This window comes from Lutjanus erythropterus, chromosome 17 (genome assembly GCF_056507025.1).
Source record: "Lutjanus erythropterus isolate fLutEry1 chromosome 17, fLutEry1.hap2, whole genome shotgun sequence".
Taxonomy (NCBI): domain Eukaryota; kingdom Metazoa; phylum Chordata; class Actinopteri; order Lutjaniformes; family Lutjanidae; genus Lutjanus; species Lutjanus erythropterus.
Genome location: NC_139333.1, coordinates 11,337,524 through 11,350,500, shown reverse-complemented (window position 1 = coordinate 11,350,500; position 12,977 = coordinate 11,337,524).

The window sequence follows — 12,977 nt, the reverse complement described above, 5'->3', positions numbered from 1 at the left end:
GCTGACTGATCTCGATTCTGAGGTGGACTGAATGGACAGAAGATTCAATCTGAGCTGAGTTTAGGAGAATTATTCAACAATTCAAGGGGAGGAGGAAGGGAAAGGGATGTTCTGGAAGTGGAAATCCCAAAAAGAGTCACCGGAGCTGGACTGTGAAGCTCACAAAGTACCAATTGCTACACAATTTCAAGAGGAACGTGTCCCTTCATTGTTAAACAGCAAGTATGCATGTGCATACAGAATAAAATTATTAAAAACAGCGATATCTTTATGTTGTTCTCAAATTTTTCTTAATCAAACTTAAGTTCATTTTGTTTACATTACTGTATGAACTGTATCCCTGTGTTTACATGGAGCCCAACCAGAATACCTCAAATGCCTCATGTAAACCCCTGAATCAGAAGAGACTGGTCCAGTCCAGCCTGAACGGAAAGAATTTTCAATCAGGTTGAGATCAGTGGTGTAAACCTTTGATAATCTGTTCAAAAGGAAATAATAATCATCTAAACACTTATTCCAATTGTTTCTCTCTTGTTGAAATAAATACATTCTTTCTGCATGTCGGCCCCATGTGAGGGTAGGTGACGTATCACAAATGAATTTCTGGGAGGGACAGAATGGTGGTAGCAAAACAGAACTTGTCAGTAGCTGATACAACATTTCTGTGAGAAACCTTAAAAGTTTGAAAGGCATGAATATTGCTCCCAGGACACAATGTGGACCCATCATCAAAATTATTGGGTAGAAACACTTCTTCGTTTTTGTTTATTGGCAGTTGGCATACCAGAACCGTTTCTTCTTCTTCTGTTATATTTTCGGCAGAATAGATACTTCATGGCATGCAGAAGCACATTTGCACATTTAAAAAAGTTATAATTATGCCTCCGCCCGCCATAGGTGCCGGGCCGTACGTGAGTCCGTGCGTCCGTCCATCCGTCCTTCTGTCCGTCCGTCACAGATTTTTGTTTGCACGATAACTTTTGAATGGGTGGACGGATTTGCACCATATCTTGTGTGCTAAGACTCTATAATAGGTACACGAAGTGATTAAATTTTGGAGGCCAACGCTTTCAAGATGGCTGACTTTCAAGATGGCCGACTTTTTGGCTTTGATATATTTTTGAATAACTATGTTGGATACTATTAGGTAATAAATTTAATAGCTCTTCCCTTGCAATCTTTCCTCATTAACTGTATACTGTATCAATAGAGCCATAATTCTCAAACTCCTGGGACACTTGCAAATAGGATTTATAATGGATCAATGGTTTCAATCAGGTGTAGGGAACACAAAAAGTCACAGTTGTATGAAACTGTTGCAGGCGGAGGCATCAGAATCGACGCTTTAGCGTCGACTTCTACTCGTTTTCATTTGATTAATGCTTTTGTGAACATAAACAGATTTTTTATCGAATCACTTTACCATCTATGTAACAGTTGAGGTGCAATTTCTAATTAGAATTCAGTTGAACTGAAAAAATATTGTCCATGTTAACACAGTAGCTCAACTCAAATGCTCTTATGGAGTTTTTTAGCTACTCTTAAATTTCTTGGCTAGAGACAAATGTTTTTGTTGGAGTTGATGGAGACCATGGCAAGGACCAACAGAGAGCTAAGAGCAGAGTAAATGTTGGATGAGAAACTTGACTCAAAATGATGTCTACTGGATGTGTCAGTACACATTAGCAAACAATTGTTGTAGTTGTTTTGTTTTTTCTGCCCCCTAGTGGCACAAACTTAATGCAGCTTTGATTATGATTTCATTTTATCACAAAGAGGAATACCATCAAGTCTAAAACAATGAAGAGTCAAAGTCCTGCCCCACTGCATCATTTCCATTAGCTTCCAGTCAATACCATTCTGGTTTTCTTGGATTTTTCAGACACTGTAACCCTAAATATTGTGGGGCATTCTGTGCAATTTCAAGGCTGACTCTACTGTCATAAAATCTGTATAACTGACCATTCCAAGCAATAAGAACAATTACTTTGATAGGATTCATCAACTTTTTTTTTTTTTTTTTTTTTGCTTAGCAATACGAGTATTTGACACTGCACAAAAAATAGCGCAAAAAAAAAAAAAAAAAAAAAAAAAAAGTGTTGCTGCTTATCATTGACATACCCCACGTTGTAATAATTCAAAACAAAAAAATCTACTTTGCATGTAGTATATTTAAATAATTCATATTTTCTGTTTTTTTCATCTGAAAACATGGTGGCATCATGACAAAACCTGGCATTCAAAGGGTTAAAATCTTTAAAAATTAATTAGTATTTAATATCAATAACTAGGTCAGATGTAGATGAAAAAAATTAGCTAAAGTAGAATATAATATTAATGTATAATATTTTTGTACATTAATATTATTAACATTAATATTTGTTTTTGTCATGATGCCACCATGTTTTATATGAAAAAAATGGACAGAAATGAATTATTTTCAATATACTACATGCAAAGTAAATTTTTTGTGTTGAATTATTACAGCCTGGGATATTAGCAGCAACATTAATTTTTATGCATTATTATTTGTTGTGCAGTGTCAAATACTCACAGTCATACCGCTGAGCGCTTTTCATAAGGTAAATATAAAAAATATTATACAATGATATTATTTCCAACTTTTTTTAGGCTTATTTTTTAAAGCAACTTCTGTCCTAATCATATTCATCAAATACTCCTTAATTTTCTTTTCTTTTTTTTTTGTGCTGTGTTAGAAGAACCTCACCTCAAGACCATGTAAATTTTCCACCACTTTTTTTTATTACCATATTACCAGAGAGAGAAAGAGAGAGAGAGAGAGAGAGAAAGAGAGAGAGAGAGACAGCGACTGTGTGTGTATGTGTGTATGAGTCAGTTCAGGTGAGGCAGGGGTTGCAAACAGGTTGGTAGTGCTCCTTGCAGATGTGACTGCCACACTTGCTGCAGATGATGAAGACTTGTCTTTTGCTGGTGCACAATACACACTGCTTCCTCTTCTGGGTGGTGTGTCGGGATGGGCTTGCGTTTGCGTTTGCGTTTGCGCTTGTGCCTGCTTTGAGTTGAGCATCCAACACTAAGGCCGCAGCACCTGGTGTGCGGGGAAGGTAGGGTCTCCTCGCCATTTGTTCGGTCACAAGAGTCCTCCCCAGCTCCTCAATAAACAGCCTCCTCCGGTAAGTTTTTCCCCGTTGCCATGAGGGATCTATGGCAGTCCAAAGGACGAAAGCATTGTAGGCACTGACGTCCAGCAGATTGAAGAAGAGTACCAGGGGCCACCAATTGGTCCTCCTCCTGCACGTGTAGGTGCCGACAACCTGCAAAAGGAATTAAAAAAAAAAAAACAGACCAAAGACAAAAGTGAATAAAAACATTTTTCCTCATACACAAATACAGTTGCAAGAAATGCTGAATAATAAACATCTCAGACAGCACATAAATTCAAAATAAGTCATAAAAATAAAATAGTAAAATAAATAAGTGTATGATTTATATATGCGTAATGGCACATACCTTATCTAGGTTGTCGACACCTCCCTTGCAGTGGTTGTAGTCGCAAATTATTTGCGGCTTTTTCTTCTCCTCGCTGCTCACCACCGCCTCCCGGTGTTTGGTGCTGAGGAGCAGCACATTCTTCCCCCGTTTTGGCACATAAGAGACCGCTGTATGTGTCCTAGTGAAAGCAAACATGGAGGAGAAGACAGCTCTCCCCTTCACTTGCAGGAGCTGCGGAGGAAGCTCTGGTTTGTTGTGCCGGATGGTGCCGACCAGAGCCACCTTCCTCTGGAGCAGCTCCTCTGCCAGGGCAAAGGACGTGAAGAAATTGTCACAGGTGACGGTGACACCTCTGAGCCCCTCTGTCATCTCGAGGACAACCCTCTTCCCCTGTTGCTTCTCCGGCGGAGCGCCAGCCTGTTTCCCCGTATAAACAGACATCCTCCATGCATAAGAGGTGTCCACATCACAGGTCACCCAAACCTTGATTCCGTATTTGGCAGGCTTTTTTGGGATGTATTGACGGAAGGAGCAGCGGCCTCGGAATGGGACCAGCTGCTCGTCCACACAGACGTCCTTGCCTGGGTTGTAGAGGAGCGGGAGGCGAGCGGTCCACATCTCCCATATGTCTTTGAATGCAGCCAGCTTGTCCTCTTTCAGACGCTGCGATCGAGACAGCCTGTCTTCAAAACGCAGGCAGGTGTTGATTAGCCTGAATGTGTCCTGACTCATGGTGGCCCGGAAGATGGCCCGGCCAGTGTGGTCATCCCACAGGCTGAGCGTTGACTCATGGTGCGACCGGTATACCCCAGCCAGCAGCAGCAGCCCGATGTATGCCCGCAGGTCGGTGGCATCAACATCCTTCCAGTCTGCAATTTTACGTCTGCCCCTCAGGTTTGTGTGGTCTGTGATCAGCTTCAGAATGTCATCGGTGATGTACAAATTGAAGCTGTCGACCAGGCTGCTGATTCTGGCGATGGCGTAACGGGTGGGTCCCTGTATCATTCCAGTGGGTACAGGAGTATATCGCAGCGTATCGGTGTTTGTGGGGGCCCACTGAATTTCCCCACTTCTGGAAGTCCATCCTGTGGCCTCCGCTGTCTCACCTTCCCCACTGTCAGAGGACACATCCGAGCTCTCAGAGGAGGATTCAGACACAGGTTTGTATTCCTCTTGCTCTTCTATGTCAGATTCCTCTTGCTCACTATCGGACTCAGTCTTTACCGCTGTGTCCAAAGGTTCCTGCACTTCTTCTTGTGTAATGGCTGTCTCCATCTTGCCAGGTAAGAAATGACTAGTTCCACAGGTTGCAATTTCATAAACTTTTTGGCTGCATTCGCAGCTGTGTAAACAACTCAACAAACAGAGTTTGCCCCAAGATGCCCCAAGTTTTAATTTATTTGAAGCAGTGCACGCTTGTGTGTATGGACCTCTGTGTAGGTGTGTGTGGTGTGCATTTATACAAAGTAATCTTTAGAGGGGCTTTGAACTTCTACACAAAACCTACACATGAAACAGAGTGCATGAAACCAGTGCCACTTGAAAACCACTAGCCCTTTGCTCATAAGGTTATAAGGTCATGCAGACACTACACACACATGCATACATACAAACAAACACAAGTACAGAGGGGGGGGAAATGTGACAGTGCCATCTAGTGGAAATAGCATGTTTTTTCTTCATATGCGGAATATGATCAAAATGATGCCATCTGGTGGAGAGTAGTAAAAATGATCAATTCCAAGGCAAAAGTCCAGATTGACACTCAGATATAATAAAATGCATGTATTGTGCTTTAATGGAAGTGAGATCACAAATTGCAGTTTGAATGGGTTTCAATGGCAATTAACAGTATGAGTGTAACACTCATTTCTACACAGTGTATTTTAGACTTACTGTAGGAGCTAAGCTGGAAATAACAAGATCAAATAAAAATATACAGTTTTACGAAAATGCATGCCATATGCATGAACGCATGATCAAAAAATTAAGAATGAAAAGGCTGATAGATAGATAGATAGATAGATAGATAGATAGATAGATAGATAGATCGGGGCCAGAGGCTACACTGGCACACACCAAATTTGATTAAGCTCCCTTGCCTGTTAATCTTTAGTAATATAATTAATTCATTAAAGGTTAATGGTCCTGTCACTGCAAAATTGCACATATAACATAAGACAAGCGCGCACGTGTGTGTGTGTGTATGTGTGTGGGTGTGTGTGTGGGTGTGTGTGTCCAGTAGCCTACAGAGGCAGAGCGAAGCGGCTGGCTGCAGACGGACAGCGCGGGAAACTGGCGATAAAAAAAACAAATAACTGGAAGCTCCTTGCGCAGAGACGTCGACGTCGAGTCAAATATCGTATCTAGTAATCGTGTTTTTTCGTTTTTTCGGGCCGTTAAGAGGACCGCTCGGTTGACATGAAGAGACGACGGCGGTGGTGGAGGGATATTTCCTTTCCTCTCGGACGGAAAAACAAAGCGGGAAGAAACGGAGGGAAGAGGATGAGGATATAAGCCAATCACACCGCGGAACCAGCCAGAGGCGGGTCTTGAGTGCGGAGTCTCAGCCAATGACAGCTCGAGTGAAGGTCCGTGCCCCCACGTGGGTTCTGAGTCCCAAACAACAACGGCTGGGCTGTGGGCCAATCACGGCCGCGCAAGGTGTTAATCTCGACGCGGATTGGCTCGCTGCTTTTCTCAGCATCCCCTCACTCATCACGTTCAGCCCGTTGTTATTAACTCTTTCCTACCACACAGGAAGGAGCAGCTCTGCCCATAAAACACAAACCCGCACTGTAATAGCCAAATGTGAATTAATGAATGATTCAGAGGCGGTTTGTTTTTAGAAACGCGATACATCAGTTAATCCGGACTGTTTCAAAGCCTCGTTTCAGACACATTTAAAGAAAAGCGAGGGTAATATACTGTACTATACAGGAGGAGCACATGGGGCGAGCAGAGCAGCGCTGCAGCAGGTTTTTTAAGCCCTGATCATAATCAAATCAGCATGCAAGAAAACCAATGAGATTAAAAGCACATGAGAAATGCATGCTTAGCAGTGAGGTATAACCCACATTCACACATTCAGGCTCTAAAAGTGGGGGTCAAACCTGCTCCTGTTGTATGCCATGTATAGCCTGTGTTACATGGCAGAGGTTCGGTGGCTGGAAATGATTGAAACAGGGGGAAACACTCCCCTCCCAGCCCTCTCGTTTTAATTGCACTGATGTTTTAGAGTTGATAACGCTTCACGTGTTGTTGACGCCTTTCAGTTTATGCAAAGTCCCCCCAAAAGCAGACATTAAAAGCAGCCATTTTAAATAGCACTAAAGTCCTTCCCTCCTACGCTATGCAGTCACACAGGCACCAACACTGACAAACCAAGCATCAATCTTCTTCTGCCTCTCTTTTTTTAACCTCCAAAAAATATATAGGAAAGGTTCTCATAAAGGAGCCAGAGCAGAAGGCTGACACCGCCCCTCAGTGGTAGTTCTCGGAATTACAACTGCAAGTCTGCCAGGTGTGCAGGATGTTACTGTTTCAGAAAACAAAAAAGTACAAACTCCTACTCTTCAGTTCAGCTTTATTTATATATAACATGTTTCATACACACATGCAGCCCAGTGTGCTTCATATAGCAAAAATAAAACAACATGGACAAAAAAAAAACACACAAAAACTTGTAAGAAAAAAAAATTACAACAATAAACCAATACATTTTAATAGTTAATTAATAAACAGCAATATAATAACGAAAAATAGAAACCAGAGATCCAATCTAAAAAAAACAATGATTGGAATTTAAAAATTAAGGCCATAAAATTGCTCCAAATTAAAAACATGCAGTGCTTAGTTCCTAATTGAATAATTATGCTCATGTTAGACGACATTAATATGAATATTTCCTTTTAGTAGTGGGACAAAATGTGAATGTTAGGGTTGCAAAGTTGCCGCATTTTCTTTAACCGATTGTTACCAAAAGTGTATTTCATTTTTTACACAATGACACCACTTGTGAATCTGCTGAACATTTTCATGGCCATAATCAAAAAAATATTTTGTTGTTCTTGGGGTCAGGTGTCCTATTTAAAAATCTGTGTTCTTCTCTAATGTGTCATGGGTACCAGAGATTTATTTGTATGAATAATGTGTAGGTGGGGGGTCACTGCTGGTAGGAGAGACTTGAGCAACTTTGGTCCATCTTGAGAGAGTTGTGCTTTCTTATTACAGACAGATTGTTAATAAAATATGACCATGATTCATATGCCTTTATATTTATATAAATAAAAAGTGTATACACTCATATAAAAATGATCCTTCTCAGTCATCACTCATGAACCACTAGACGTGTGTGTTGTTGTCTGCAGAGACCGTACCCTCCGCCTGTATCTTCGTATTTTCTCTTATTTTTCTGTTCAGGAACCAGTACAACACACAGGTTTTGAGGACACTTACATTGCATTATCTGCCTTGCTCTCTGTCTGTGAGAGCTGCAGAGAGAGATACACACACACACACACAGGCAGAGCAGACTTGCGTCACTTCGGCTGTATTCACATAGAATTCAGCTTGATGCAGAGTTGTGAGCGTATTTATTTGTGCTATAAAACATACCTGCTGGCAGACAATCAGAAAATAACATTTTATTTCTGCGAATCACTTCTTGGTCCTTGCTGACTGCAGCCCCTCCCTTCATTCACTAGCCTCTTTTACACCCTTTTTCCATGAAGATCTGGCTTTTGTCTTCAGTGTGAAAGGGTATAATCAGCATTCATCCCTGGGTAAATTGATTCTGCAATAGTCATGTGTGTTTATCCACTCCTGCTCCGATGGGCAGCAATGGAAACATGAAACCTGAGTGGACAGGCTATTTTTGCCCCATTTTGGCGGAGGCAACAAAGGCTTATCACCTCAGTTGGTAACTTCTGTGACTCTTTTGCTGCTTTTCCATCCACACTCGTGCTGACTTGACTTGACTCCGTTTGACTCAGCACATCAGCCCAGCAGAGCGGAGTTTGCACCTGCTTGAAGATAAAGTCGCCACAATAAAAGTCCCCTGATATTTTGTTATCTAAAAGCTTTGACTATGAAGCAGCACAATCAAGAAATGTTGGGTTTTCATCAGCAGTAACTTAACACAACTCCTGTACAACTGAAAGCAGACATGAAACAGTAAAACAAAGCACAAACAGCAATGCAGGAGAGAAACTAAACTTCAAACCACAGAGATTCACTTAGAAGCTACAAAAGGACTGCGAGCTGAACACAAACACACTTTTAAAAACACCTTTCTCTTTGCTCTCTTGCACAGGCATGGCAGTTAAGGCTTTCCAGCAACGTATCAGAAAAAAACAAAACAGAACAGATAAAACAGATGCACAGACATGCTCATTTTTGGTGTAAAAATTGTGTCACTTTCCATCTCTCTCATTCATTGAGCCAAGGAGCAGGGGACAACTTTGAATGATGTGTTTACAAACAATGTTGTGTAATCTACCTTTGACAGTTTACATCCTAACCCTAATATAGGTACCTTTACATCTCATTTCTGACAAAGCAGTCTGAAAGCACTCAGATTAGGTAAAAAATTGTAGTTCTTTTCCAGCATACCCCAGTCCTCAAATAGTCATCTTTAATTAAATTAAACGGGTTGACATGTAATGCATACTCCCTGTGTCCCAAGTACAAATTTGGGTCCTGACACGAGTTGATTTCCACTGGAACAGATTCATATTGTGTCAGGGCAGAGAGAAAGGAAGCAGATAAAGCGAGACAGCAGTGAAACCTCAGCTCTTACAGCTTGTTTTGGCATGCTTCTGCAACAGCAACAACAAGGGCAAGCAGTGGACTCAAAGATTGATCCAGCTGATCTCTCTTTCATTCAGTTCACAACCTCTGGAATTGAACTGAAGACGAGAGAGAGAGAGGACGAGGAGGGAGGGAGGGATGTGAGAAAGGCTTAAAGGGGAAAAAGGGGGCGAAAAAGAGGATGACTGGAGGAGGAGATTGAGGAAGAGCATGTATTTGTGGATGTGCGCGTGTAGGAGGGGGTGTGTGTAGGAGTAGGAGGACACTGTGGGGTATGAGGCAGCACCCCGCAGTCCCAAGTAATGGCAGAATAGAACTTAATAGGGTAGAAAAAGGCTGGAGGCTGTTAACTCAGAAACGGTCATTTTGAATTCCCCATTCTCTCCCTCCGTCACTCCCCTTCCCTCTCATCCCTTCTTCCATGCACCTTCTATATCTTTAACTTGGTTTCCCATCCCTGCCTGCCTGCCTGTGTAATTTGCCGATTCTCCCTCCATCTCCCCTACACCCTTAACCCGTCTCCCACTGCTCACCTTTCCCCTTCTTTTCCTCTCTTTCACCTCCTTCTCCTTGTTCTTTTTTCCTCTCCTCCTAGCCTTCACCCTTCCCATCCATCCTTCCCTGCCTCATCTCTCCTTTCCCCTCTCACCTCCCTCCCTCCTCCTCCTCCCTCTGTGTCTCCTTGGAGGAGGTGTAATGATAGCTATTTGAGTGTCATCAGAGGACCGCTGTAATGGCTTCTAAAGCACCATCCCACGGTTGCCACGGTGAACCTGGCACAGTCGCCGTCCCAGAATAAGGGGTGAAAAAAGAAAAAAAAAAAAAACATCTGGTTGGCTATCGACAGGCGTCACCGTGCCGACAGCAGCAGGAGTGTAGGCACATCAGCAGACGATGACGCAGGCCCCCGGGGGCCACAGAGAGCGAGCTAATGATGCGTGGGATAGGATACATATGAGGAGCAAGTACAGTAATAGTGATAATAGTGATAGTAATGAAAATAATAGCACTGATAACAATAACAGTATATGACTTTTTTGATTTGTGTGTCTGTCTCTGTTTGTATGTGTGTGTCTAAGTATGTATGTATGTTTGTCTGTAGTTTTGTGGCTTTATATATAAATAAGGAAAATAAACAAAGTGAATGTTTCTCTGATGAAGAATTCAGGTATGCAAATGTGAGGATCTCACTTTCAGTTGTTTTAAACATAAAGCAGTTCCTCCAGGATTTCGCAGCTTTAAAAGACAAAAAAAATTGTGATGCATGTTGCCGTGTTTTAGCTGTTTTTTGCAATGAAATTGTGAGAGCAAGTGAACATTGCAAAAAGCAAAAGTTGCAATTTTTTGAGGAGAATAAAACTGCATTCTCTTTGGATTAAGTAAGCTTTCAAAAAAGCTCAGAATTACCAAAGGTCTAGCAAAATATGCTTTATTTGTAAATGAGGAAGTGCACCTGGAGGGTATTGCACAAAGAAGCAAAGTCCTTCTGGAGCTCAAACTCAAAACAGCAAGTACAAAATTATAAAATATAAAAGTGCACAGAGCATTGATAAATGTCAATACCAATGACAAAAGTTATTGTTGCAGTCACAACAGCACAACTCCCTGGAGGAACTGATAAAGAGCACTGACTTCTTTTGTGTTTTTAAAACAAAAATGGCTCAAGTGAGGTCATCAGTCATTGGTGTTAAAGTCCAAGTAAGAGTTTGCATGTCTGCCTGATGGACTTTATAAAGTAAGTGTGAACTGCAACCTTTTGGCCGATGTGATTACCTTGCTGGTTTAATTTTAATAGCTTGTGTCAAGTCATTTGAATTGTACATGTTAATAGAAAAGAAAAAAAACCTCACAAACATTGAGGATGAGTTTTCAGCATTCACATCAGACTGTACTGGACCTCATGTCTGCAGATCAGAGTCATCCTTTAAACAAGAACCAAATGTCACATTTTACTGTACAAAAAGCTGCACACTTTACTGTACCAGTCAGTTTCAAGGGCAGGTTTATGTCACGGCAATACTTACTTAAAAAAATATATCTGTCCTCAGTTTATATTGAGCATGCTTACATGTGCATTTGAATGCTTGTTTCAAGTCAAATCCTGGTTTCAATGTTATTCAGGTTGTGATCTTTCCATGGAAAATGACACACCTGGTGAGTCTCTACCTGCAGTCGTGTCTTGATTTCCCTCAGACACTATGAGATGGTTCACAGAACTGATTAAGGTGTTTACACACCATAGTATCCTGATTAGTCCTCCACGTGTACAGCCAGGTTTCTGAAAACAGGATTAAGCATATAAGTATATAAGTATATAAAAACCCAATCAGAACTAGTGTGCAACTACTTGTCATCATTTTTATGACAAGTTTTTGAAGAAATTAAGTGTAAATATATTTTCATTTAGATATCAACAGTTGATTTCTACAACTCAAATGTGAAAAATCATCATTTTAATAAACACTTTCCATTGTCATTTGCCCTCAGTTAAAAAAGATATGGCACACTTGGTGTGAATCATCTCTAGGCCTTTGAAGTTCTCTACAAAATAAAACATTTTGTTATGAAAAAACATCTCTTACATATTGTCATAATTAAAAAAGAGAGCAAACCCAGTGCCTATTGCATTACAGCAACAAGTCGAACAAGAATTATTATTTATATTACTAAAACACTGACAACTGGCCACAGGTTTGGATTCAGCTGTGATCCCAGTGTTGGTTTGAGGAGAATATGAAGGATATATAAGGTTCCTATCTAAAGTGATCAGTTTGATCATATTAAGACACTCAGATAGATGATGAAATGCAACTAATATATTTCTTTCTTCTTATTGTCTAATAATAGTTACATATTGTGGAATAAAACTAGGTCCTTAAGGTCCTTAAATGTAGCTTCATTACAGCAAAGTTTCAGAGTTGTAACAGGTCAAGTCAGCATCTCAGAGATGTGGGATGTTCATCTGTTTAGTGTTCACACACTCAATTACAGCACTCGTGTCCTTCTGTATCTGTGTTAGTGTGTGTGTGTCACGCATTGTTTATCACATTTTGCGCAAAGCGCAGCAGTTCAAGTCTGGGTCAGGAGGAGTAAATCTTTGGGTGGGTGGTGTTTGCTATGAACCCTAGGACCCTCCTCTGACCTTTGTGCGTGCCTGTGTGTGTGTGGGGATGACATGTATGTTGCTGTGGGTCAGTGAGTCTATGTGTGTGTTTATAGCCATCGACAAACAGAGGGGAGTGTTTGTGTGTGTGTGTGTGTGTGTGAGGGAAGCGGGGAGGGGCAGTAGTGCCGATAGATTAGCCAGGTTGGGATGATTGGGTTGAGGATTAGATGGATTCAGGAACAGACACGTCTGTTTACTCCACAAAGAAGACTTATAATAGGCTGATTGGCATGGTTGATTACTCACTCACTCACACACAGACTCACACACTCACACACTGCACACACACATTCATTCAAAACCCCATATGTTGATTAGCTTATTATCGTTGCCTTTACAACACACGTCATCTCCTTTCCCTTCTCCTGTCTCACAAATTCAGATGTAAAGTCCGACTCCCTCGGCCTGTTGGACACATTTCCCATTAAAAGTGACCCAGAGAGCTTGCAATCAGAGAAGGTGTGTAACTAAACCCTCAGCATAGGCAAGTAAGTGGAGCCGCACTCAGGCAACTACCCCAAAGGCA